Source organism: Pelodiscus sinensis, chromosome 3 (genome assembly GCF_052426305.1).
Source record: "Pelodiscus sinensis isolate ZL-2025 chromosome 3, ASM5242630v1, whole genome shotgun sequence".
Classification (NCBI taxonomy): Eukaryota; Metazoa; Chordata; order Testudines; family Trionychidae; genus Pelodiscus; species Pelodiscus sinensis.
Genome location: NC_143054.1, coordinates 166347015 through 166372131, shown reverse-complemented (window position 1 = coordinate 166372131; position 25117 = coordinate 166347015). Strand labels below are relative to the sequence as shown.

The window sequence follows — 25117 nt, the reverse complement described above, 5'->3', positions numbered from 1 at the left end:
GCCCTTCATGCCCTCTACGAAAGATTTCGTCCTCACAAGGCCAGGCCCTGGAACATTCCGGCTAACGGTTTTCTCAGTTAACGTTCCCCCCACGTGATCAATCCCGTTCTCCGGGCTTATTTGCCCGAATCCAAAATGGACGCGGACGAGACCGCTACAGGCCTGGTCAAGCTGCCCGAATCCAAGATGGCAGTCAACAGACGCACGCTAGATCAGTTCTAGCGGAGCGAGTCCGAAGGCTCCTATAGGCTGGGTTTGACCCCGCCTTTGGTCCTCTGTTGTTCCTATTGGTCTTATGAAGTCACAGGTCCCCTGGGATTGGCTGCGGCGGTGTCACTCCCCCATCTCTCTCCGCCCCGAGGCCCGGGTAGCTATTTTCCATTCGGAGGGGTGCTGCTGCCTGGAGCTGTGCCGTCCGCGCGAGGCGGTGGGAGCCGGGTGGGCCCGGGAGCAGATGATGCTGGGGCCCCGGTGGCGCCGGGACGGGGCTGAGGTGCACCGGTCCCGCCGCAGCTGAACGGTAGGGGTCCCCGGGCTGAGGCGAGGGGCGCTGGGGGCTAGCTCGGCTCCCGGGCGCAGAAACGCTCTTCCACCCCCCACCCGCCACGGGCTCTCCCGGCCTGTGGGAGGCCCAGTCCCCACAAGGAGAGGCGGGGAGCGGCGCCTCCCTTCCGCCCGCGAGCAGTCATAGCTGAGGGGAAGGGAGAGGAGCGGGGCGGGGGCAGGGTGCAAAGAGGCTGGAGGGGATTGAGAATGGAGAGAGCGTGGGGTCAAGCCCCTCCACGTACCGTGCCCAGCCCCGTCCCTGCGCGGAGAGGTTACTGCAGGGCAAGGCAAGGCAAGCAGCCCCAGAAGATGCCTTTGAGTTTGGCTCTGATGGGAAGGGTTCTGGCTTACTGGGTCTGCTGCAGGAGGAAGGGCCTTCTGGAAAATTTTAGAGAGTGGCCGCTCTTCCAGAGGCGGAGGAACTCGGAATTGACATTGAAACTCAGAATCTCCCTTTCTAGAAGTTTTTAAGGCCGGGCTTGTGAGATCGTGGGATGATTTAGATGGCCCTGATTGAGCAAGGGGATGGACTAGATGATCTCCTGAGGTTTCTTCTTACCCTGATCTTCTATCATTCTATGATGCTTTTATGGAAAAGTCAGAACTGATCTTCTCTTGAAGCTAACTTTTGCATTACCCCAGAAAATCAGACAAGAAGGGCATATGTCAAGTTCTAAGTGGCTAGGCAGAAAGGGAAACTTGACTTGATCTGAAGAAGTGGGTTATGCCATGACAGCTCATGACACCATCTGCATGTTTTGTTAGTCTTTAAGGTGCTGCAAGACTTCGTTGTTTAAGTTTTTCCAGTTACAGACTACCCCTCTGATGCTATCCTATTGTTAGATTTAGCATAATTCCAAAGGTAACACAGGTTGCTGATAGTACTTATAAATGTTATATACATATTGATGCATACTGTATACACATTAGCTTTGCAAAATTGTCTCTGATAATGTTTTATGCATGAATATTTGTGGGGGTGGGGGTGGGGAGATGGTTTACTTGCCCCAGGTGTGTGGATGAGGAAAATTTTGAAAGGCTGATTTATGTGTGCATTATTGTGGATATTTTCTTGGAATTAAAGAGGTAATAAATAGCTCTATTTCTGCTGTCACAAGCTTTGTAATTTAATATTGGCGCTGAACCACAGTAGCAAGCTATTGTGGTTCACACTTGTATCTGTGATGTCCATGTTTATTTCAGGGTTTTGTTTCATCAGCTCATTGCTAAATATTCATACCATGTAAAAGTCGAGGTTTGGGCAGTTTCATTCCATCATTCACTTGACTGTTTTCATCTGTCCAAGACTCATTGAATTTTTTTACTATGATTTCTAATCGTTAAAGGAAATTGTAAATCTACAGATTAATTAACTGTAAATTTGTTGAATAGAAAATAACTTATTAAATTTTGTATTTATTTAATTTTATTTAAAATTAAAGACCGTAAAGCATTGCACAGATAACTTGGTCTGATTTTAAGTTGATTCATGGGAGCCAGAAGAATGGTGAACTATGGATGTGCTCTGAATAGTGAAATGAGAAGTGACAATCCTCCAAGCTTTTTCATGACTTTTTAATGTAATGTTTAAGGCTAGGAACCAAGTGCCATTTTCTACTTCTAAAGTCTATTGTGAAGCAGCAAAATGTATGTAAATATACTATACTGTTCTTGTGTTGATGTTTAATCATGGTTAAAGAAAGCCTTTATTAATTTCTTCTTTAAAGTTGACTCTTATTTAAACTCTCAACAAGACAAACTAACTTTCAAAGTACTTCTGGGTATATTTCTGACACTCATCCTACAATACACACTATTACAGTATTTCACTACACTAGGTTGTTAGCATTTGAAATGTACCACTTACAATAGCTTGAATTTTTTTTTTTTTAACTTCACTAATCAGATACATCTTAAGTTTGGAATTCTCTTCTGTTTATGTATGGACAAGCATTCTCAAATGTTTCTTCTACTGTTAGGAAAGCAATGACTCAGATGTTGCCCAGGACCAGAGAGTCCCAATGGAGGGCTGGTAGCTGGGAATCCTGCAGCATAGCAGGGCTGCCTTATGGCAGCAAAAAAGAGCCCAGCAGTAGGGCTGCCACCCACTGATGACACTACCAGGGGTGTGGGGCAGGAGGCAGCAGGGCTAGAGCTCCACAGCGAAACTGCCTCGTGAGGCCAGGAGGCAGTAGGGCTGCCTAGCAGCATAATCAGGAGCGTGGCAGCCCTACAGCTGCCCAGCAGGACTAGAAAGCAGCACGGCTGCTCCGTGGAGCTGGGAGTCTAACCACAGGGCTGCCTGGTGGTGGGGCCAGGAACCTGAGAGTGGGGCTGTTGCCCGGTGATGAAGCAACGAGCCCAGCAGCCCTGCTGCTGCCTGTAGAGCTGCCCGGTGAGAGGAGACAGTGGGGCTGCTGACTAAGGCTGAAACCTAAGCGGGGCTCTGACCCAGTGGCACAGCTATACCCCAGTAGGCAGGCTGCTCTGTGGGGCTGGGAGCCCAACAGCAGGGCTCTATGTGCAGTACTGGGGCAGCCCTGCATGCAGAGGGTAAGTGGCAGGGGGAAGCTTTCTGGAAAGCTGGGAGTGAGGCGATGGCTGGGGGAGCTGGTGACCGGGATGCACAGAAATGACCTTCCCTGATCCAGCAAAATCCCTCATCCAGGACCAGTCAGGTCCCAAGGGTGCCAGACCAAGGAGGTCCAACATGTATTTCATTATTTATTTAAATGCTCAAATATATGCTCGGGACTCAAACTTCGAATGAAATCTGCTTTGGCACAGGAATAGACTAGCATAAAACTCATTGCAGGAAGAGATTAAACCATCTTTTGAAAAAAATACTTTGATTTTTGTTTTGGTTCAAGAGGTTTCATAATCAATACTATGGTTCTTATTTTCCTTTCATATAAAATTAGTTACAATAAAGTATATGGACCTTGCATCACATAATAGTTGAGCAAGCAAAAAAACCCTTCTAGCTGCCTTTTCTTTCTCCCTGCAATCTGGTTGCACTAAGGGCATTAATATGTATCCATGAACACAGTTAGGGTATGTCTACACTACAGCGTTAATTTGAACTAACTTAATTCGAATTAGCTAATTCGAACTAGTGCATCTAGACTAAAAAATTAATTCGAATGAGCGTTTTGCTAATTCGAACTAGCATGTCCACACTGAGTGGACCCTGAACTGAGGTTAAGGATGGTTGGAAGCAGTGCCGGCAGGGCATCAGATTAGGACTTAGAGTGTGGAGCTGCTGCCTCAGGCTAGCCGAGGGCTGTGCTTAAAGGGACCCGACCCCCACCCCGTTCTCAGGGGTTCCTCGCTTGCAAAGCAGTCCTGGCTTGGAGTGCCCTGAGTGCCCACACTGGGCACATCACAGCACTCGGCTATCAGCCCGGCTGCACTTGCCGCAGGCTGCCATCCGGGGGGGGGGTCAATCAAGGGGCTTCAGGAGAGCTTCCACCCCGAGAAGCCCGCAGAGCCACCCCAGTCCTCCCCATCGGGGGCTCGTACCCCATTCCTCCCTCACCTCCTTCCACTTACCCCTCCCTAGCCCCCCTTCCTGATGTACAAAATAAAGGACACGTGTTCAAAAATAGAAACTCTCTTTATTGAACAAAACTCGGGGAGACTGGGAAAAGGAGGTGAGAGAGGGGAGGGCAACTACAATATCAGGGGTTTGGAACAGGTCCCATATGAAGAGAGGCTAAAGAGACTGGGACTTTTCAGCTTAGAAAAGAGGAGACTGAGGGGGGATATGATAGAGGTCTATAAAAGCATGAGTGGTGTGGAGAGGGTGCATAAAGAAAAGTTCTTCATTAGTTCCCATAATAGAAGGACTAGAGGACACCAAATGAAATGAATGGGTAACAGGCTTCAAACTAACAACAGAAAGTTCTTCTTCACAAAGCAAATAGTCAAGCTGTGGAACTCCTTGCTGCAGGAGGCTGTGAAGGCTAGAACTAGAATAGAGTTTAAAGAGAAGTTAGATAAAGTCATGGAGGTTGGGTCCATGGAGTGCTATTAGCCAGGGGGTAGAAATGGTGTCCCTGGCCTCTGTTTGTGGAAGGCTGGAGTTGGATGGCACGAGACAAATGGCTTGGTCATTGTCTTCGGTCCATCCCCTCCAGGGTCCCTAGTGTTGGTCGCTGTTGACAGACAGGCTACTGGGATAGATGGACCTTTGGTCTGACCCAGTATGGACATTCTAAGCTCAGGGTCGGGAGTCTCAGTGGACCACCTTGATTTTCATGCAGACCTGCTCCTGGGTGACCAGGCTAGCAGCTCTCCTGCCCTAGATGGCCACTTTCCTGTGCCTAGTGCAGAGGTTGTGGATGAGGTCCACGATCTCCGCACTAGACTAGGCGGGCGCCCATCTCTTGCGGACCCGGGCAGGCTCCCGGGAGCCGCCAGCCTGGTCCCGGGAAGAGGCGGATGGCTGGGTGGCAGCGGGTGGCTGGCTCAAGCCGTGCCAGGTGCAGGGTCTGCTGGCTGGGTGCTGGCAGGCTTGAACCTGGCACGGGCACCGTAGCCAGCCCGTGCCCCTTTAAGGGCTCCAGGGCCGGGAGGGGGGCAGACGAGTTTCCCTGGTGGTGCCCAGAGTGGCCGCCAAGGAAAGCTGGGGAGGGCTAGCCTCCCACTAGTTCGAATTAAGTGGCTACACAGCCCTTAATTCGAACTACCTAATTCGAACTAGGCATTAGTCCTCGTAAAATGAGGTTTACTTAGTTTGAATTAAGCTCTCCGCTAGTTTGAATTAAGTTCGAACTAGCGGAGCGCTAGTGTAGCGCCTATCAAAGTTAATTCGAACTAACATCTGTTAGTTCGAATTAACTTTGTAGTGTAGACATACCCTTACTGACCAAGCCTAGGCATATTGGCTTATTCATTAATCCTCGTGGTTACATTAATTCCTTCCTCCCTTTCTCTCCTTCCCGTCCACCCCCACCCCCACTGTCTCCGTATCAGAGGCAGCAGGGAGCTGGCTTAAAAGTTAGCTCCCCGCAAGCAGTGGCTTTTGCCTTCCCCCTTGCATGTAAACATGTAACATCTAGTCTGCAACAGGAAAGACACATGCAAATTCCCCCATGTTAGAGAGTTAAAGAAACTCCTTCAGTAACCCAGTTACTGGGGGGGGAAGAGGGGCGGCGGGGTTTCTGCCTGCTCTTCCACAGAACCCAGTGTTGAAGGGTCAGATTCTCCATTCCCTTTCCCTGAGCTGAGCTACAACAATCCCCCACCCAAACACTTGTGCCCTCTACCCCCATTCACCTGCCCCCCTGAGCCCAGGTAGGGAAGTTACATAGCAGGTAACAGAACAGTTGACTAACCACATGAATTCTTAGTGGTTAGTCAACTATTCTGTAGTCCCTGGGGGCGGGGCCAACAGCCAGTGCAATCTGGCCTCACTCCCGGCGAGCCCCCTGCTACCCAGTGCTGCTGCCTCTCTGGTTCGTGAGGGGAGTAAGTTTAAAGACCAGTTCCTCTCATGGACTGGCTGCCTGCTGCTGCCTCTGATACACAGGCAGCAGAGTGGGGTGACAGCAGCCCCTGTCCATGGCGGGGGGGGGGGGGGAGGGGATCCGAGCTCCTCCCAGACAGAGGCTACTGGGAGGGAGTGGGTAGGGGAAGGCTGCTCCGGCTCCGGTGTCCTCTGGCCCTCTCCTCCAACCCTGCTCTGCTGCCTCTGATAGAGGTAGCAGCATGGAGCTAGTGCTGTGAAGAATACAGAGGCAGGAAGGGAAACTGCAAGAAGTCAACTAGATTAATAAGACTAGTCGATTAACCAATAAAACTAGTTGATTACTCCTTCACATCCTTATGCCCAGGGATTCAGAGGGAGAAACAACTTGATGTTGGGGCCCGGGCTTGCATGAAGTTTTGTGTGCACCACTGCATCATTACTTTAGGGCATGCTGGGAACCCTCCAGTTCCCTCCTCCATCCTTATCTAGTGGCCCTTAATGGTGGTCAGCAGCACTGTAGCCTATTGGTGAATGAGGGAAAGAAAATCTGCATATACAGCATTAATTTCTGCAAAATTCTGCATTTCACAGTAGGGAAGAGTTTCCCCAGGACTAGAGGGTGAAAGGTATGCCCTTTCATAAGTCAGCATTTAGAAGAGATGTTCGGGAGGTGTTAACATACAACAAATAATGTCTAAAAATGCAATCTGTGTCCTCCAGTTGGGGGAAAGACTAAAATTCTCTCCTGAATTTGACTTCTAGCATATTCTACAGTGCACCAAGATAACTAGGTCTTCTAAGATTCTGTGGGCGTCTAAATAAATTTAGTGTGGCTCATGCTGGATTAACTCATGTCACTTGTTTTCTTAACCTTCTCAGTGGAAAGTCTCCAGCAAATTGTGCTGAAACACTTCAGCATAATGTCCACCGAGAATGTTAAGAAAACAAATGACATCAAACCAAAACGTTGGGTTAATTCATATGAAAGTTTAGTGGGAGTTGCAAATCATTGTTCATTATCGGAATGTGGCTTAAAGTTTCAGCCATATATCTCTTGTTTAGAAACTTTTGTCAATCTGTAAACTTATCCGCAGCTTGCTCCATTGTGCTTAAATATTGCAATATGAATACAGTAGCTATAGTGATATTACAATATGAATACAGTAGTCATAGTACCATTGGAGGAAATGACTTAACTTTTTTGAAGTTGCTGTAATATCACTTCATATTGTCAATGAGTAGAAGTTTAAAGTGAATACAGTTTACACAAAATGATTAGAAACAAGCTCATTTCTGTAAAGCACTTTTTATTGCCTCTGGCTAACAAAGTTTTGATTGATGTTCAGAAGTAACTAACACTTTAAGGGCCAGATTCAATCACCCACAGGCATGAGAAACGCTTTTTGGGTTGGGGGCCGCTGACCCGCAGAAAAAATCAGTCGGGGATGCAACACAAAAGTGAGATGTCCCTGACTGAGAAGTAGGGATGTTAACTTGCAGACTAGTCAATAGGCACTTCTGCTGAGGCTTTTGTGCACTTCAAGGGAGGAATGCAGAAGTCTGCGTGCAGCTTGGGGCCAGCAGGAAGTCCCGCTGACACTGGGCTTCACATGGCGTGCCAGCTTTAAAATGGACAAGAGTCCCCAGCAGGGGCTCTTGTGCATTTCGAAGCAGCAGCGCAGCATGGAGCCTGAGGTCTACCGGTTTGAAATGCTCTGGAGCCCAGGGTCAACTGGGGATTCCCCAGCTGATCCCAGGCTCCTTGCGGTATTTCAGTGGAACCCGGGGTCAGCTGGGGATTCGATAAATGCTGCTCAGAACCTGCAGTCACTTGCGGAGTCCCCAGTTGACCCTCAGCTTCACACGCAGCAGCGCCGCAAAGCTGATCTCAGGATCAGCTGTGCGGTGCTGCCCCTTTGAAGTACCCCCTCTGATAGAGGCAGCAAGGGGGCAAAAGTCGACTAGTCCTTAACATCCCTACTGAGAAGCAGAAAGACACCCCACATTCCCCTTTCACACCAAGGTCTAGGAAGGCCCAGGCTAGTAGATCTTTTGGTGTGTTTCCCTCCCCCCCACTCCGAGGCTCTGAGGTGGTCCCCAAAATGAGGGGGTCAGTGTGTGGGAGGGAGTGCCAGGAAGCAGGCTTTGGGTGCGGGTTCCGGGTGGGAGGGAGGGCGCATGAGCGGAGTGGGATGCGGTGGGGAGGGTGCTTAGCTGGTGCAGCTTCCTGAGGACGTACATGGCTCCGTGTCCCGCTGCTGCTTTGAGACATTGCCCCCTTCTCCTCCTGTTGACCACGTTTATGGTCAACCAGAGCAGCAAGGGGATAACCCTACAGGCGGCACTTTGCTGTGCTAGCTGGGGAAAGGGGAAGCAGCAGCACATGGAGACACTTCCTCCCCCTCCCTCTGCAAGGCAGAGCCCGTGAGTCAGATCTGACTTTGGCCTGCGAGGCTTGGGACCTCCTCCCCACAGTGGGGAGGCAGTGTTGGCATTCCTTCATCCTGTAGAAGAAGCCTCAGGGGAGCTGTGAGGCTGGAGCGCTAGTGCCAGCTCTCCAGTGCTGGGGGGGGCGGAGCCTTGGGGCCCGATCCAGATGGCTCCCAGGACTTAGGTTCCCCACCCTTGCTTTAACACCACAAATAATCCTATTGAAATGCTTTAACAAGTGGTCCTGTAGCACCTTAGTGACTAATAAAAAATATAGATAGTATTATGAGGTTTCGTGGGCACAACCCACTTCTTCAGATGACAGATGAATTGAAATTCATGAGACTTCTTGTGATAGCAAGGTACTGCTCAACATAAGGCTGGAACAGTCAGACCTTAATCAAGCATGTTTAAACATGAACAGACATGTAGTTTTTTCTTTAAATGTGGAAACTAGGCTTTAGCATATGTGTGTCAGAGAGAGAAATTAACTTAGTTTGGAAATACATTAATTTAAAATTGGAAATACAATGAGGTTTATATGAGGAGGAACAGTTATTTCGAGAGAAGGTTTTCTCTCAAAATAATGCTGCTACACGGGGTGTTTTATTTCACAATAATGTGATTTCAAAATGGCAATCAGACATGATTATGCTAATTAAGTGCAGGATATTTAAATCCCATGCTTCATTAGCGATTTCGGTACACTACATTTGCATCCCTATCTCAAGATAGGGAGCAAGTGTAGACATATCCTTAGTCCAGGGATACTCAACTTTGGAAGTTCTGGGGGCCACAGTGATACTCACAGCTAAGGGCTGCAACTTAAGTGTTTTTATATATATATATATATATATATATATATATATATATATAATATGCAACTAGCTTCTTTCAAACTGACAGACATGAATATAAAGATTAAGGCAAGACTATACAACACACAGGCCCCATTTAAGCTGGTTCTGCTTATATTAATAAAGTACAATATTTATCCAATTTCCACCCATATAACAGCACTTTTAATGAGCAATGACAGTCCAGGAATTTAACTACTAAAACGCATATCAACAGAAGACCTTATATTGACTACTTTTTTTGTGTTGGCTCTCACCTGTGGACTGCATGTCCAGCCGGAAATAAACACAAACAAATGGGCCATGGGCTGCATGCGGCTTGTGGGCCACGTTTTGAGTAGCCCTGCATTAGTTGATAGGATACCTCCACCTTTAAAGTTCAGCAACAGCTATAGGTCTGTTGCTGCACTTCTGAGGCAAAAGCACTGAAACCTGTGGTCAGCTGGGGATGCTGGGCTCCCTGCGGCATTCAAAGTAGCAGCACTACATGGAGCCCAAAATAGCCCCTCCTCATCAAAAATTGTCTGCCTCAGATGTAAATCACACAGATGTAAAACCCTGTTTAATCAGTTAACTGGTTAAACATTATACTTAACCAATTTAAGAGGGACCCTATGGGACCACTGGTTAACCAGTTATCATTAAGCATCACCCAGTAAGATTCACTTAGCTAGAAGATGGCCATTAATCTAATGAGGTATAATTATTGCTTTGTTCCTTTAAACTAAGAGTGGTGAATAGGTAAACGGTGTGTCAAATCTGGACTTCCAGATACTTTTGAAGAGACAGCAAAAAATTATTTTTTTTTACTGATCACTATTGTGTGAAAACTGTTTCTTCAGAGTCTGGATCTCGACTATGCCTTAACCAAGAAATTTGGAGCATAACAAAAGATGACTGCCCCTGCTTTAACTTGCGACTAGCCATAGTGGTCAAACTGTTCATTTTTCTGATCTCATTCACTCTTATTAGAATTTTGTGTATGATTCATATTTTATATATTTCTAGTCAAAAGTCTAGGAAAATGAGTGTGAAGGTACTGTTTACAGGCAGTCCCCGACTTACGCGGATCCGACTTACATCGGATCCGCAGATACAAACGGGGCTGCCCCAGAGTACATGGACTGCGGGACCTCGCGGTCCTGCCGCCCGTGTACTCTGGGGCTTTCTCTGCGTCTCCCTGGTCTGCAGACCAGGAAGACGCAGAGCAAAGCCGCGGAGGGGCTCGGGCAGCCCAGGGGCGCCTGGGCTGCCCGAGCCCCCCTCCCCCCCCCCGCGGCTTTGCAAAGCCGCGGGGAAGCCGGCAGCGGAGCAGTCCAGGCGCGCCTGGGCTGCCTCGCTGCCCGAGCCCCCCCCCCCCCCCCGCAGCTTTGCAAAGCCGCGGGGGGGCTCGGGCAGCGAGGCAGCCCAGGCGCACCTGGACTGCTCCGCTGCCGGCTTCCCCGCGGCTTTGCAAAGCCGAGGGGGAGGCTCGGGCAGCGGGCCACCCCAGGTGCGCCTGGGCTGCTCCGCTGCCGGCTTCCCCGAGGCTTTGCAAAGCCGCGGGGGAAGCCGGCAGCGGGACAGCCCAGACGCCCCGCGGCTGTCCCGCTGCCGGCGTCCTCAGAGGCTTTGCTCCCCGTCTCCCTGGTCTGCTGGTCTGCAGCAGACCAGGGAGACTGGGAGCAAAGCCGCGGAGGACCCAGGCGGCGGGACCGCGGTGCGTCTCGGTCCGCCGCCCGTGTCTTCCTGGTCTGCTGGGGTGGGGGGGGGCACAGCTAGTACGCCCCCCCCCCCCCCCCCAGCAGACTAGGCTTTTCTATGGACGCCTGTGGCAGAGCGCTCTGGGCGCTACTGGTCCAACCCAGGAGCACCCCAGCTGCTCTGGTCCTGATTCAGCCGCTGCTGGTCAGTTTCAGCAGCGGCTGAATCAGGACGCCTGGGGCAGAGCAGATGGGGTGCTGCTGGGTTGGTCCAGTAGTGCCGAGGAGCGGCGCTACTGGAGCAACCCAGCAGCACCCCAGCTGCTCTGCCCCAGGCATCCTGATTTAGCCGCTGCTGAAACTGACCAGCGCTGACTACAGGAAGCCCGAGGCAGAGTTGCTCTGCCCCGGGCTTCCTGGAATCAGCTGCTGATCAGTTTCAGCAGCAGCTGACTTGGGGACGCTTGGGGTTCTTAAGTTGATTCTGTATGTAAGTCAGAACTGGCGGTCAGTTTCAGCAGCGGCTGAATCTGGACGCCAGTTCCGACTTACATACAGATTCAACTTAAGAACAAACCTACAGTCCCTATCTTGTACGTAACCCGGGGACTGCCTGTACTAGTTTACTGCTAATGATGCAATCCTTTTAAGAGGAAAAGGCATACATTCAACTACTTCTGTCCATCGTGCCCTGTAATCTAGCTAGCTAACTAACTGAAGGCTTTGGAGCTTTTGCCTGTGTCTTAGAATATGTCTCTACTACCAAGTGTTGTTGACAAAATGTATATCAACAACCAAAAGTGAAGAAAACAAAGAGCCAGAAGGTGTTCACACTTTCTCTCTTGGTCAACAGATCATGTCCATAGTGGTGGCACTATCACTGAAAGTGTGAGCAGTGCACTGTGACTATGTATCCCACAGTGCAATGTTGTGGAAGGCAGAGCTGATCCCCACATCTTGGGATTCCCTCAGCGTTCTCCCCCAGCCTCCTCCACTGCTGGGAGTGGCATCAAGAGTAGCTCTCTGAGCTTTCTGTGATGAAAAATGTCAAAACAGCACAGCATCTAACTCCCTCCCCCTGCAGCAGCAGTCTTCCTGCCACTGTGCTCCTAGTGCAGAGCAGAACAGGAGCATTCCAATGATTTGTTCTTTGTTTGTTCCCCAAAGGGAGCAGCTCACTCAGCTGTCAGGTACTTACCAGAGCTTGGAAAGGGGAGGGACGCGAACAGATGAGTGCTAACAGGGAGTTTAGAGAGGGAGTTCTCCAGGTAAAGGAGAAGCACATTCAGGACTCTTGAGGGAAGTGTGTGTTGTGTTTGGGGCTTTCTTGCTATGTGCTGAGCTTGTGTTTGTGAGTGAGGGTTGGTGTGTGTACTTTTTTTTTTTTCCCTTGTTTGTGAGTGAGGCTTTTTTTTTTCACTTCCCCGTTGCCCCCCCCCCCCCCCCTTCATGGAGTATATGCTGTGATTGGCAGGTGGGAACTGTTGGCTTCTAATTAAAGTTTGAATTCTAGAAGCCTCTGCTGATTGGCTGAGCCTTGGTAGGGGGAGGGACTTTTAGGCACTCCATGGCTTTATAAGGCAGTGGGCAAGCGACCAAGGAGTTTGCGAACAGGTGAGTGCTAACAGGGAGTTTAGAGAGGAACTTGGGAAGGGCATGAGGTTCTCTTGCCTTTCTTTTTAAATCCCTTCTCCAGGACAGCAGCGATGGATGGTGATAGGTTTGCTGTTGTTACCTGCACAGCATGTGCCATGTTTGTCTTCCTCCCGGAAGAAAGAACTGATTTCATCTGCACTAAATGCAAGCTGGTCGCCATTTTGGAAGAAAAAATTAGAGGACTGGAGGCCCAAGTGTTGACCCTATGCTCAATCAGAGAGGATGAAGACTTCCTCGATAGAAGGCAGCGTTTAATCCTTCAAGCATGGCAGGCAGAAGAGCCAGAGAGGGCAGTATATGACCAGGAAGAGAACTGGCAGCATGTAACTTCTAGAAGGGGAAAAAGGCCAGCATGGGAATCCCCCAATGCTATAGAGGTAAGTAATCACTTTCAGGCTCTCTCCACAGGCTCTGCAGTGCTGAATGCTTTGGAAGGAACCTCACAAGGAAGAAACCAGAAAGGAATACCATCTATTAGAAGGCATGTGATGCGTATTCCTAGGGATGGGGGTGCCACAGCCACCACCCCCAAAAGACAACGACGGATCGTGGTGGTCAGGGACTCCCTCCTAAGAGGGACTGAGCCATCCATCTGTCGTCTGGACCTGGAATCCCGAGAGGTGTGCTGCTTACCAGGAGCTCGCATTCAGGATGTGACTGAGAGGCTTACCAAACTGATCAAATCTTCGGATCGCTACCCCTTCCTGCTTCTCCACGAGGGAACTAATGATACGGCCAAGAATGACTTTGAGCGGGTTACTGCGGATTATGTAGCGCCGGGAAGAAGGATCCAAGAATTCAGAGCGCAAGTGGTGTTCTCGTCCATCCTCCCTGTTGAAGGGAAAGGACTGGGCAGGGATCGTTGAATTGAGGACATAAATGCGTGGTTGCGCATGTGATGTCGCAGAGAGGGCTTCGGTTTCTTCGACCATGGGACTCTGTTCCAGGCACAAGGATTGTTGGAAGAGATGGGATCCACCTAACGAAGAGAGGAAAGAGCATCTTCGTGGGCAGGCTTGCAAACCTAGTGAGGAGGGCTTTAAACTAGGTTTGTGGGGGGATGGTGACCAAAACCCTGAGGGGAGCGTGAAAGTCAGATACTGGGAAGAAATGCAGAGAGGAACGAGCAAGAAAGGAGGACCCCAATTCGAATGGAGAAGATAGGGCGATCAACTGGTTACCTGAGGTGTTTGTACACTAATGCGAGAAGCTTGGGCAACAAACAGGAAGAACTGGAGGCCCAGTCCAAAAGAAAAGGCCCAGTCCAAGAAATATGATTTAATTGGGATTACAGAGACTTGGTGGGATGACTCGCATGACTGGAGCGCTGTCATGGAAGGGTATAGACTGTTCAGGAAGAACAGGCAGGGAAGAAAAGGAGGAGGAATTGCACTATATGTAAGAGAGCACTATGATTGCTCTGAACTCCTGTATAAAGAGGGAGAAAAACCTGTTGAGAATCTATGGGTTAAGTTTAAAGGAGCAAACAACAGCAGTGATGTTCTGTTTGGTGTCTGCTACAGGCCACCAAATCAGGTAGATGAGGCTTTCTTCGGACAATTGAGAGAAGCTTCCAGATCGCAGGTCCTGGTTCTTGTTGGGGACTTTAATCACCCTGACATCTGTTGGGAAACCAATACGGCAGTACACAGGCAATCCAGGAAGTTTTTGAAGAATGTTGGGGATAACTTCTTGACACAAGTGCTGAAGGATCTGACCAGGGGCCGTGCGCAGCTTGACCTTCTGCTCACAAACAGGGAGGAACTAATAGGGGAAGTAGAGGTGGGTGACAACCTGGGAAGCAGTGATCATGAGATGGTAGATTTCAGGATCGTGACCAAAGGAAGAAAAGAGTAGTAAAATACACACCTTGGACTTCAAAAAAGCAGATTTTGACTCCCTCAGAGACCTGATGGGCAGAATCCCCTGGGATGCTAACATGAAGGGGAAAGGAGTCCAGGACAGCTGGCAGTATTTTAAAGAAGCCTTATTGAAGGCACAGAAAGAAACCATCCTGATGCGTAGCAAGAGAGGCAAACATGGTAGGAGACCGGATTGGCTTTCAGGGGAAATCCTTGTGAACTTAAGCACAAAAAGGAAGCTTACAAAAAGTGGAAACTTGGACAAATGACCAGGGAGGGGTTTAAATGTCTAGCTCGAGAATGCCGGGGGGTTATCAGGAAGGCAAAAGCGCAAATGGAATTGTGACTGGCTAAGGATGTGAAGGATAACAAGAAATGTTTCTACAGGCATGTTAACAAGAAGAAGGTGATCAGAGAGGGTGTGGGGCCCCTACTGGATGAAGGAGGTAACCTAGTGACAGATGATGTGGGGAAAGCTGAAGTACTCAATGCTTTCTTTGCCTCTGTATTCACGGACAAGGTGGGCTCCCAGACTAATGCGCTAAGTGATGCAAGGTGGGATGAAGATGGACAGCCCTTGGTGGGTAAAGAACAGGTTAGGAACTATTTAGAAAAGCTAACTGTACACAAATCCATGGGTCCGGACTTAATGCATCTGAGGGTTCTGAGGGAGTTGGCAAATGTCATTGAGGAGCCTTTGACCATTATCTTTGAAAAGTCGTGGAGATCGGGAGAAATCCCGGATGATTGGAAAAAGGCAAATGGTAGTGCCCATCTTCAAAAAAGGGAAGGAGAACGATCCAGGGAACTATAGGCCCATCAGTCTTACCTTGGTTCCTGGAAAAATCATGGAAGGGATCCTTAAGGAATCCATTTTGAGGCATTTGGAAGTGAGGACAGTGATTAGCAAGGCTTTTGATACGGTCGCCCACAACATTCTTGCCAGCAAGTTAAGGGAATGTGGATTGGATAGATAGACAGTAAGTTGGATAGAAAGATGGCTAAAACTCTGGGCCCAGTGGGTAGTGATCAATGGCTCGATGTCAGGATGGCGGTCAGTTTCTAGTGGAGTGCCCCAAGGTTTGTTTCTAAGACCGGTTTTGTTCAATATCTTTATTAATGACCTGGATGAGGGGGATGGATTGCACCCTCAGCAACTTTGCGGATGACACTAAGCTACTAAGGAGAGGTAGATATGCTTGAGGGCAGAGATAGGGTCCAGAGTCACTTAGACAAATTGGAGGATTGGGCCACAAGAAACCTGATGAGGTTCAACAAGGACAAGTGCAGAGTCCTGCTCTTGGGACGGAAGAATCCCAAGCATTGTTACAAGCTGGGGACCAACCAGTTAAGTAGTAGTTCTGCAGAAAAGGACCTGCAGGTTACAGTGGATGAGAAGCTGGATATGAGTCAACAGTGTGCCCTTGTAGCCAAGAAGGCTAATGGCATATTAGGTTGCATTAAGAGGAGCACTGCCAGCAGATCCAGAGATGTCATTATTCCCCTTTATTCAGCTTTGGTGAGGTCACATCTGGAGTATTGTGTCCAGTTCTGGGCCCCCCACTACAAAAAGGATGTGGATGCATTGGAGAGGGTCCAGTGGATGGCAACCAAAATGATTAGGGGGCTGGAGCATATGACTTATGAGGAGAGGCTGAGGGACTTTGGTCTGTTTAGTCTGCAGAAGCGAAGAGTGAAGGGAAATTTGATAGCAGCCTTCAACTTCCTGAAGGGAGGTTCCAAAGAGGATGGAGGGAGGCTGTTCTCAGTAGTGACAGGTGGCAGAACAAGGGGCAATGGTCTCAAGTTGCAGTGGGAGAGGTCCAGGTTGTATATTAGGAAAAACTATTTCACTACGAGGGTAGTGAAGCACTGGAATGGTTACCTAGGGAAGTAGTGGAGTCTCCATCCCTAGAGGTGTTTAAGGCTTGACAAAGCCCTGGCCGGGTTGATTTAGTTGGGATTGGTCCTGCCTAGAGCAGGGGGCTGGACTTGAGGTCTCTTCCAGCTCTATGATTCTATGACGCACACACTTGCAGAGCAACAGAGATCAAAACACTGAGCACAGTCATCAGGCAGGCATTGTGGGATACTGGCAGAAGCCAATTCTGTTGACAAAAATAAACAGCAGAGTATACAATGGCTCTTTGCTGACAATAAAGGAAGAGGAAAGGGGGGAAACTGAGGGAAGCTGGCCCAGCACAATGGCCAAGGCTTTCTGTATCATGAGCCTGGGAGGGGCGTGTGAGACCAGGTGACACCTTTTAACTGGGAAGCTGGACAAAGGCTGGAGGCAAGATGGGCTGCAGGCAGAGAGAGGCTGCTGGAGAGTGAGAGTGATTCTCACTGGCTTGAGGTGCAGAGATGGGGGGGCAAGGCCCTTGGCTCTGAGTCTTCCCCCCCTCCCTCCCTCAAGACAGATCCTACTGACTGCTTCTGGTTCCTGTGCTAAAAGTCTGTTTTACACTGTATCTCGGTGAACCTAATAAATCTTCTGTTCTGCCTGCTGGCTGAGAGTTACATCTGGCTCTGGATGGGGGTGCAGGTCCTGGTGACTCCCCACATCTCAGGGACATGGTCTGAAAGCCAGTAAAATGAAATTCAATAAAAATGTGTGCAAAGCTCTTTAGTTAGGGCGAGGGAGGGGTGTAAATCCAATCCACAAATACAAAATGGGGAAATAATTAGCTAGACAGAAAAGAATGGAGACTGTAGTGTCTCAAATTGAATGAGCCACTAGTGTGGTACTGTTGTGCAAAAGTAAGTCCCTGCTGACCCCGAGCTCCATGAGGGTGCATCCGGTTTGAAATGCCACGCGTAGCACAGGATCAGTGTGGATAAAAATATGTAACCTTAATCAGATTTTCATTTAAATTATCATTTTAAAAATAACCCGTTTAAAATGAAATATGTATTTAATATAAAATATTTAGGCCTTAAACATTTAAATAAAAAATTTACTGAATTCATAAGCCTATAGCAAACTCTTTATTCAGAAAAGCAGCATTTAACAGTAAGTTAAAGATACACTAAGTGGGGTTGAGGGGTAACTTTTGAGGTCAAGCTTTATAAATATGGCACAATAGGTCAGATTAGATTATATATATAAAATACTAGAAATATATTGAATTTTTTCTTCCATTGGTATAATAAATCCACCTTTCCAAGGAATGGCAGAATTCATAGACCTAGCAGTGTCTACACCAGAGCTTAGGCTGGCTTAATTATGTTGTACAAGGTGTGAAATTTTTAGCAATCCTGAGCTATTCAGTTAAGCCAACCTAACTCTATAGTGTAAATTAGTCCTTAGGCGCCCCTCTCATTTTCAAGAGGCCAAACTGTGCACTTGCTCCTTGATGAAGGGGAACTGGCTACACTTTTACATCCTTAGTCTATTAACCGATAAGCAAAAGCTTATCGGTTAATTCTATAGTAGACTACATGCATTTGCACCTCCCCCCATTTGCCAGTACATTTTTAGCAGGCCAGCTCAGCAGGGCCGGCCTTAAGCCGAATCGGGCCCCGTGCCTGAGGGGGCCCCACACCCCTGCACCCAGAAGTTGCTCCCTCGGCTCAGCTCCTCCCCCACCTTTACCAGCGCATGCTGCTGGCTGCTCCTGCTGTGTGTGCAGTTCGCAGGTGGGCGGGGATACACCCGGGCATGACATGTCACACCCGGGATTTATAAGTGTCCCGGGTCATAAGTGTCCTAGTCAGTTCTGAACGTGAGATATAGGAGCCTAGTCCTAATTCCTTCAGCCTTTTTTTTTTAAATTTAAACATTTATCTACACTAATTCCCCTCTTTTCTCTTTCACTATCCAATAAATGCATGGATCAAAATTATAGGTGCTTTTTGAATATGCTGACTTGAGAGTGGAAAGTTTTCATATTGTCATGTATGATTCCTGGTAACCCATCTCAAATATGAAAAACTAGGTTGATACCTGTTCATATCAGGAGCTGTTGAATTCAGTTTACCATTTGCAGTATCTCATTAGGATGTTTAGTGGAGAAGATTTTTTTTTTTTAATTTATACTGTGAGCAAAGCATTGGCTTCCAAGAATTCCTCCATTGTTTTACCATGAGTCTCAAAACATTTGGTGTTTTTTCTAAAGGCCTGGAGTCAATTGATTATGTAGGAATCTCAGCTTTCATTTAAAAAAAATTCTCTATACTTCTGGGCCTTACAGCTAAGGAGGAAAGCTTTAAAACATGAACCTTAAATACTCATGAAACAAAAGGCCAATAAAAATCCAATATGTTTTATTTTTAAAATACCTTATGATTTGTAGACCATTCTCATAACTTTGTATAGGTGTTGCTTGTGATTTTTTTTTTGGGCGGGGGGGTTTGACAATACTGCTCTTTGGTGAATTTAGAGCAGTCTCTCTCTTCAGTTTCCCTTTCCACCCTCCTTTTTTGTCACAGGTCATCAGAGAATCATAGAGACAATGGAGAGTAGGGTGAGTCCATGACTATGGTTAATGACTGGTCAGGATGACTATCATCAGCCAGTGGTCTGAATGAGCTGTCTACTGCCATCTGCTAATCAACTGTAGGAAAAGGCTTCAGGAGAAGACCTTATTTATATAGACATACCTACTTTGACACAGAGATCAGTAGACACTCTTGCTGTGTCAAGGTGATCAATTTTGGCTCTTTTGGGTTGAAATTCACTTAAGACTTGGAGTTGGGAGAATGAAATGTTGTTATCCATATTGTATGATTAAAACATTAAAGACCTGAACTTAATATGACCTGGCTTAGAGTCTACCATAACTTGAACACTAAGCAGAGGATAGTGAGTCACATCTAACTGAAAGTCACAAAAGATGGAAACAGGTTTTATTTCTGGTGGTGTAGAGTCTATTTGGGAGTCCTCAATTATATCTGACACTTTACATCCAGTGTTTAAAGGCACAGATGACTAGAATCAATTGAGAGTCCTTGTCTTGTCTCAGTGATCGGTTGAGCAAAAATCATTGGTAAAATCTTGTGTAGACTGACCTTGGACTCAACATGCAGGCAGTGTGTTGAAGGGCAGTGCAAGGAGGCAATGGTGGTGAGGTACCATATTACCTAGTGAAATCATTGGTGCTGAAATCACTAAGGACTGGAATTTGACCACAGAACTAACACTTTCTTAACAAAGACTCCATTTTTGCTATTTAAAAAGAAAATCATTGTAACCGAAAACTGCAATGCTCTCTGGTAACTTTTTAAAAATCAAATTTTAAACTTTATTGAAAAAAATTGGATAGCTTGCATTGAAAATATTTGACCTACACTTAAGGCAACTGATTTAATTTTGTGTAAAATTTTGCATAATACAAGATGGCATTTTTTTTTAAAATGTTCAATTATATAGATATGATTTTGATCAGATCTACTTGATGTGATATTTGTGTGGTTGTGGTTTGGTGGTTTTTTTTTTTGTTTTTTTTTTTTGCACTCAACAAAAAATCCGGGGTGTGGGGACCGCCAAAACGGTTTGAATTGGGCCTCGCGCTTCCTAAAGCCAGCCCTGCAACTCCGTTATGGCTCTCCCCAGGTCTGGGAACTCAAACCACACCCTAGACAGGGGTTGCTATAACCCTGCACCTCTGCCTCTTTATCAGAGGCAGCAGCACAGGGTGGCAGCACAAGGGGAACTGGGTTTTAAACTGGCTCCCCCTTGCAAACCAGCTCCCACCCTGTGCTTCTGCCTCTGATACAGAGGCAACAATGCAGAGTGGCAGGAGGCTTCTCGGGAGTGGGGCTGGAGCATACTGGCTTCTGGCCCTACCCCTGGGAACTATGGAATAGTGGAGTAACTGATAAGAATTCGTGAAGTTACTCGACTATTCAATTAACCTATATTTAATATCCCTAGAACACACAGCAATGTTCCTGTATGGAGAAGGTCTGCACCCTCTCTGCCCTCCCTAAAGAGCACCTGAGGGATGGGAGGCTCAGGGCTGGGACAGTCCTGAACAGAGGCGAAAGGGGAGATTGATCCCAGCCAGCCTCTTTCATCTACCTGGTGATTCTGTCTCTTTTTTTCTCTCCTCCCCCCCCCCCCCTCCATGTATGGTTTTATGTAGGGGGGAGTACTGAGGGAAGCTTGAAAGTCCCCCTGCACAGCCAAATCCTTTATCTTGCTTTACTTTATAAGAAGAAGTAAGAAGAAGCTATATATGAAATGTGGTGATCCTAGGCCTTGCCATTTAGGAGGAGTTCTGATTGAAAATCTTAGCTTTCTGTATTTTTCACAAGATATTTAAATCCCCACTTCATTAGCAATTTTGATCAGCTACATTTGCATCCCTAGCTCAAACTAAGGAGCAAGTGTAGACGTATCCTTACAGACTTAACACAGCTACCCCTCTGAGGTTTTTACTGTGTTTGTTTAGACAGGGTCAAAAATAATGGTGTGAAATTAATTTTCTTTATGACTTGATCTCTTTCTTAACTTCATTTTTCAAACTGTAAAAGTATAAATTGAGTTTAGGAGAAGGATTGTCTGTTGTATCTCATTGTGGCTTTAAAGCTTCTTATGGTTACTAACTAATAATCATAATCCATATATATATATAATCCAGACATCTAGCAATTAGTTTACTGTCATTCAGACCCTCTTTCTCTTTCAACCTATAATGCAGGGGAAGGGGGGAATTCTGGGCTCACCTAGTTATAATTGGTAAAGTTTGAATTACTTCCTGAAATGTCCTGATTGAAAATCTTAGCTTTCTGTATTTTTCACAAGATAATTTTGGCTCCTCCTTTTTATTTGATATCAGTCTTGGATGAGCAAGGAGCATATATAATATACAGATAAATGGTTGAGAACTATCAGTACACAAGGAAATAAATCTGCTGTACTGTATTTTACAATCTGTTCAGCAGCAATTGTATTAAACTTTCCTTTGAATATTGCACTCGCTGGTAAGCCTTATTTGATTTGGCACAGCCAAGATAAGCAAAACAAATTTTTACTTTTTAGTTACATGTTACTTTTTAGTTACTTTAGTTCCTTTTAGAAAGGTACCACTTAATGTCTTTGGTGGATTACTAGTTTTAGTGATAAATTTTTCACTTTATTTTTCAATTTTATTTGGTTGTTAACTTAAAACTAGACTTGTGTTGTTGTTGTGATGACTATCTTGTCTCTTTTGTTCTGTTGCTCATTGAATAACCTTGCTTGATACAATTATAGCTTGCTGTTGCAATTTTATTTTGGCTGATTTGATCAGGGTCAAAAATTCAGTTCCAGTTCTTGTTTCCAGCAAGGCTGAATTTGTCTGTAGTCTTATCTCCTCACAGATCTTGTTCAGTTGATCTGTGATGTTAAATTGCAATCTTCAGAGAAAATTATTTTCTGCCAAAATCAAATGTAAGCATCTGTGATGGTAATGTTTCCCCAAAGCTGTAAACGTTGCCTAGAACTGTGGTGCCCAACCAGCTCTGAAGCAGTAACCACTATAGAGACTACTGCTATAGCAAACTAGCCATATTCAACTGGCCAGTGGCTAGTGGCTAGCATGTGGCTAGTGGCTAGCATGTTGGACACCATGCGCCTAGAACAATAAGTAAATTAGTGCGGGGACTACTGTTTGGTTTGTGCTTTTTGAGTTATAGAATTTAGTTCTTGTGCCAGTGAGTAGCTGACACAACTTGGCAGCAGTAATTTTTTAGAAAATTAGTATCTATACTTGAGTGTACAAATCTTGTGGAATTATAGCTAGAAAATGTACATTGCCTCAATATGTCAAGTTACAAATGAGTTATATTTAAAATCATAATGCTACACACTTCAAACTTAATTTAGTATCCCCTCTGAATTTAGAATCCATAGTGCAAAGTGATAGGTGATTTAATGAACCTTTTGCTACTTCATCTCTGATAATGCATATTTATTCTATATAGTATCTTTTCTAGTGTTTTATCCAACTTGCATCTAAATTAGAAGCATTGTCCTCTGACTGGGAGAGTATTCTGCTCTCTCATTTACATCCATCTACCCATGATATTTAAGTGACGTAATTAATTAGGAAACATTGATTTATGATCTTTTTTGAGTCTTGTTCTTTGTGTTTTAGCTTTCTTTTTCATAAAGGATGATTTCATTTTCATTGCTTGATATCTATTAAAACAAAGTGACTTTGGTATTTCTTCTTGCTAAGCAGGAGGATATGCTATATCGAGGCTGGCAGAATTTGACTTCTATTTTTTTTTTATAACTTTGACCAATAATATCAATGTTTAAGCATTTTTTTCTATTTTTATCAACTTACATTTTCACAATTTACACACAGTTGTGGTGGGGAGTGTGGAAAATCATCATTAGACAGGGTACCCTGATATTCAAAAAGTTTCAACATTATGCATATGTCAAAATATACAAAGTAAATTCTCTTAAATCAAACTCAGAGTTCCCAAGCAGACTTTTCTTGCCTTACCTATCTGGAATTTTTGTTTTTCTGTATGTGGTGAAACTGCCATTTATTGACATTTACCAATTAAAAATCTAATCCATACTATAGTTAAGTTTGACAGCTTTCTGTTTGAGTATGTAGTTTTGGCTATTCATTTTAATTTCATTATTTGTAGATATACATTTCTCCAATTATAGAAGTTAAAGTTTGTTGTCAGAGTGACATTTATAGGTGGTCTGCAAAGGATCCTTAGCATTGTCAGTGAGGCTTCTAGGGGTTACCTTTCACAACCGTGTAGGTGAAAGGTGTTGGGGAAGCTTGGATCCTGGCCTGGTGAGGCAGAGATATCAGACCAACCCTACAAGGTAGAGGACTAGTGCCTGGTTCCAAAGGAGGCCGCTTTGCTGCCAAATAGTTCCTGCCTGGACACCGCTCTGATGCTCCTGACTGGTGAAGGAGTGCATACAGCCCTAACAGCGGAGTTGCAAAAGGTTCTGGGCCTGGCCATGGGGCAACTAACCCCTGATCCTTGCAGGTACAAGGTGCAAAGAGAGTATCCACTCCTGCTCACTGTTAGTGATGGGTATTTTTTTTTTTATTTTAATGTCTGCTGAAATAGACATTTATTGACATCAATGGATTTAAATTAAATCCTGCCTAATCTAGCTATGCTATATACAGATGAATTTATGCAACTATATAGCTTAACTTACAGTTTATTGTGGTTTTTTCCTTTAATATATTAAATGGTGAGTGATGCTTTTTTTTATTTACTAAATTAACTTTTTACTCATACTTGACAGTTATTTGGCTGGAAATTGGAATACAGTTTAAATAGCACAAGCTGAATTTTTAAATCTTTCTAATTAGTAAGTAAATAAAGCCACCGTAGGGCTGGATATATAAAAACACTTTAAGATGTTAGAGCTAAAAAATGTCATTCTTTTCCATGTAGGCTCTTATATAACTTGGAAAAGGAAAACACATTTTCAGCTTCCACATAAGACTGGCCATACTAAGTCAGATGAAAGGTTTATGAAGCCCAGTATATTGTGTTCGACAGTGGCCAATCCCAGCTGTCCCAGAGGAAATGAACAGAACAGGGAATCATCAAGGTTTTGTCTACACTGCAGGGTTTTGGCACAAGAAGCCTTTTGCAGAAGAGTTCTTGCACAAAAGTGCATTGCATAGCAAAAGCCATGTGCTTTTGTGCAAAAGAGCATCTACACTGCATGGACACTTGTGCAAGGAAGTTCCGATGCACCTGTGCTTTTTGTGATAGCCACTTTTTGCGCAAAAAAACCTGTTGAGCATCCACACGCACCTTTTTGTGCACGAACTCTTGCGCAAAAAGGAGTTATGCCTCATAGAAGGAGGTATACCTACACCGCAAAAAGCCCACTGTTCTATCGATTGACTGTAGATTTTCTTGCACAAAAACGCGCTTGAGGTGTGGATGCTCTGCAGGTTTTTGCACAAAAATGGCGGGTTTTGCACAAAAACCCTGTAGTGTAGACATAGCCCAAGTGATCCATCCCTGGTCACCCATTTCCAGCTTCTCGCAAACAGAGGCTAGGGATGTAAAATCGTGAGGCTAGGGATATAAAATCGCGATTAATCAGCTAACCAGTTAAACGACTAAGCGGGATCCTGGACGGGAAACAGCACCAGCCCGGCTGCCAGCCCTGCACTTGGGCCAGGGATAGGGCTGGAGTAAGAGCAGCCCTCCACCCATGGTATGCCCCTGGTGGGGGATTGTTCCCAGGCAGCAGTTAACCGTTAGTAAGGGTGATGCTCACGGAGTAACTGGGTTAACCAGTTACCTGTATGCATCCTTAACAGAGGCTGTAAACAGCATTCCTACCCATCCTGGCTAATAGCCATTGATGGACCTATCCTCCATGAAACTTACGTAGTTCTCTCTCGAACACTGTCAAAATTCCAGTCTTCGCAACATCCTCTGGCAAGGATTTCTACAGTTTAACTGTGCATTGTGTGAAGAAATACAGAAAACTTCTGATAATCCTGCACCTTTGGAACCCAGAGGGTGCCGGATTATTGAATACGCCGGAGTACCAGAAGGGGGGCTATGCGGGGTCTGGGGGAGGGAGGGGTTTGGCGGGGAACTGCGCAGCGTGGGCAGCACTCCAGCTGCTCTGCCCCCGGCTTCCCCAAGTCCGCCGCTGGTCAGTTT

The 25117-nt window shown here is 46.2% G+C and overlaps 1 protein-coding gene across 2 annotated transcripts in view; it reads left to right on the top strand.

Annotated features, from left to right (window-relative positions):
* Positions 1–345: 345 nt before the first annotated feature.
* The window catches only part of SOCS5 (suppressor of cytokine signaling 5), a 47314-nt gene continuing 22542 nt past the window's right edge, over positions 346–25117 (top strand). The window contains exon 1 of one of the 2 annotated variants that reach the window (XM_075925405.2): positions 346–520. The gene's annotated coding sequence lies outside the window, so the exon portion shown is untranslated. The remainder of the gene's footprint in view (positions 521–25117) is intronic. The other variant, XM_075925404.2, reaches the window with a different exon arrangement.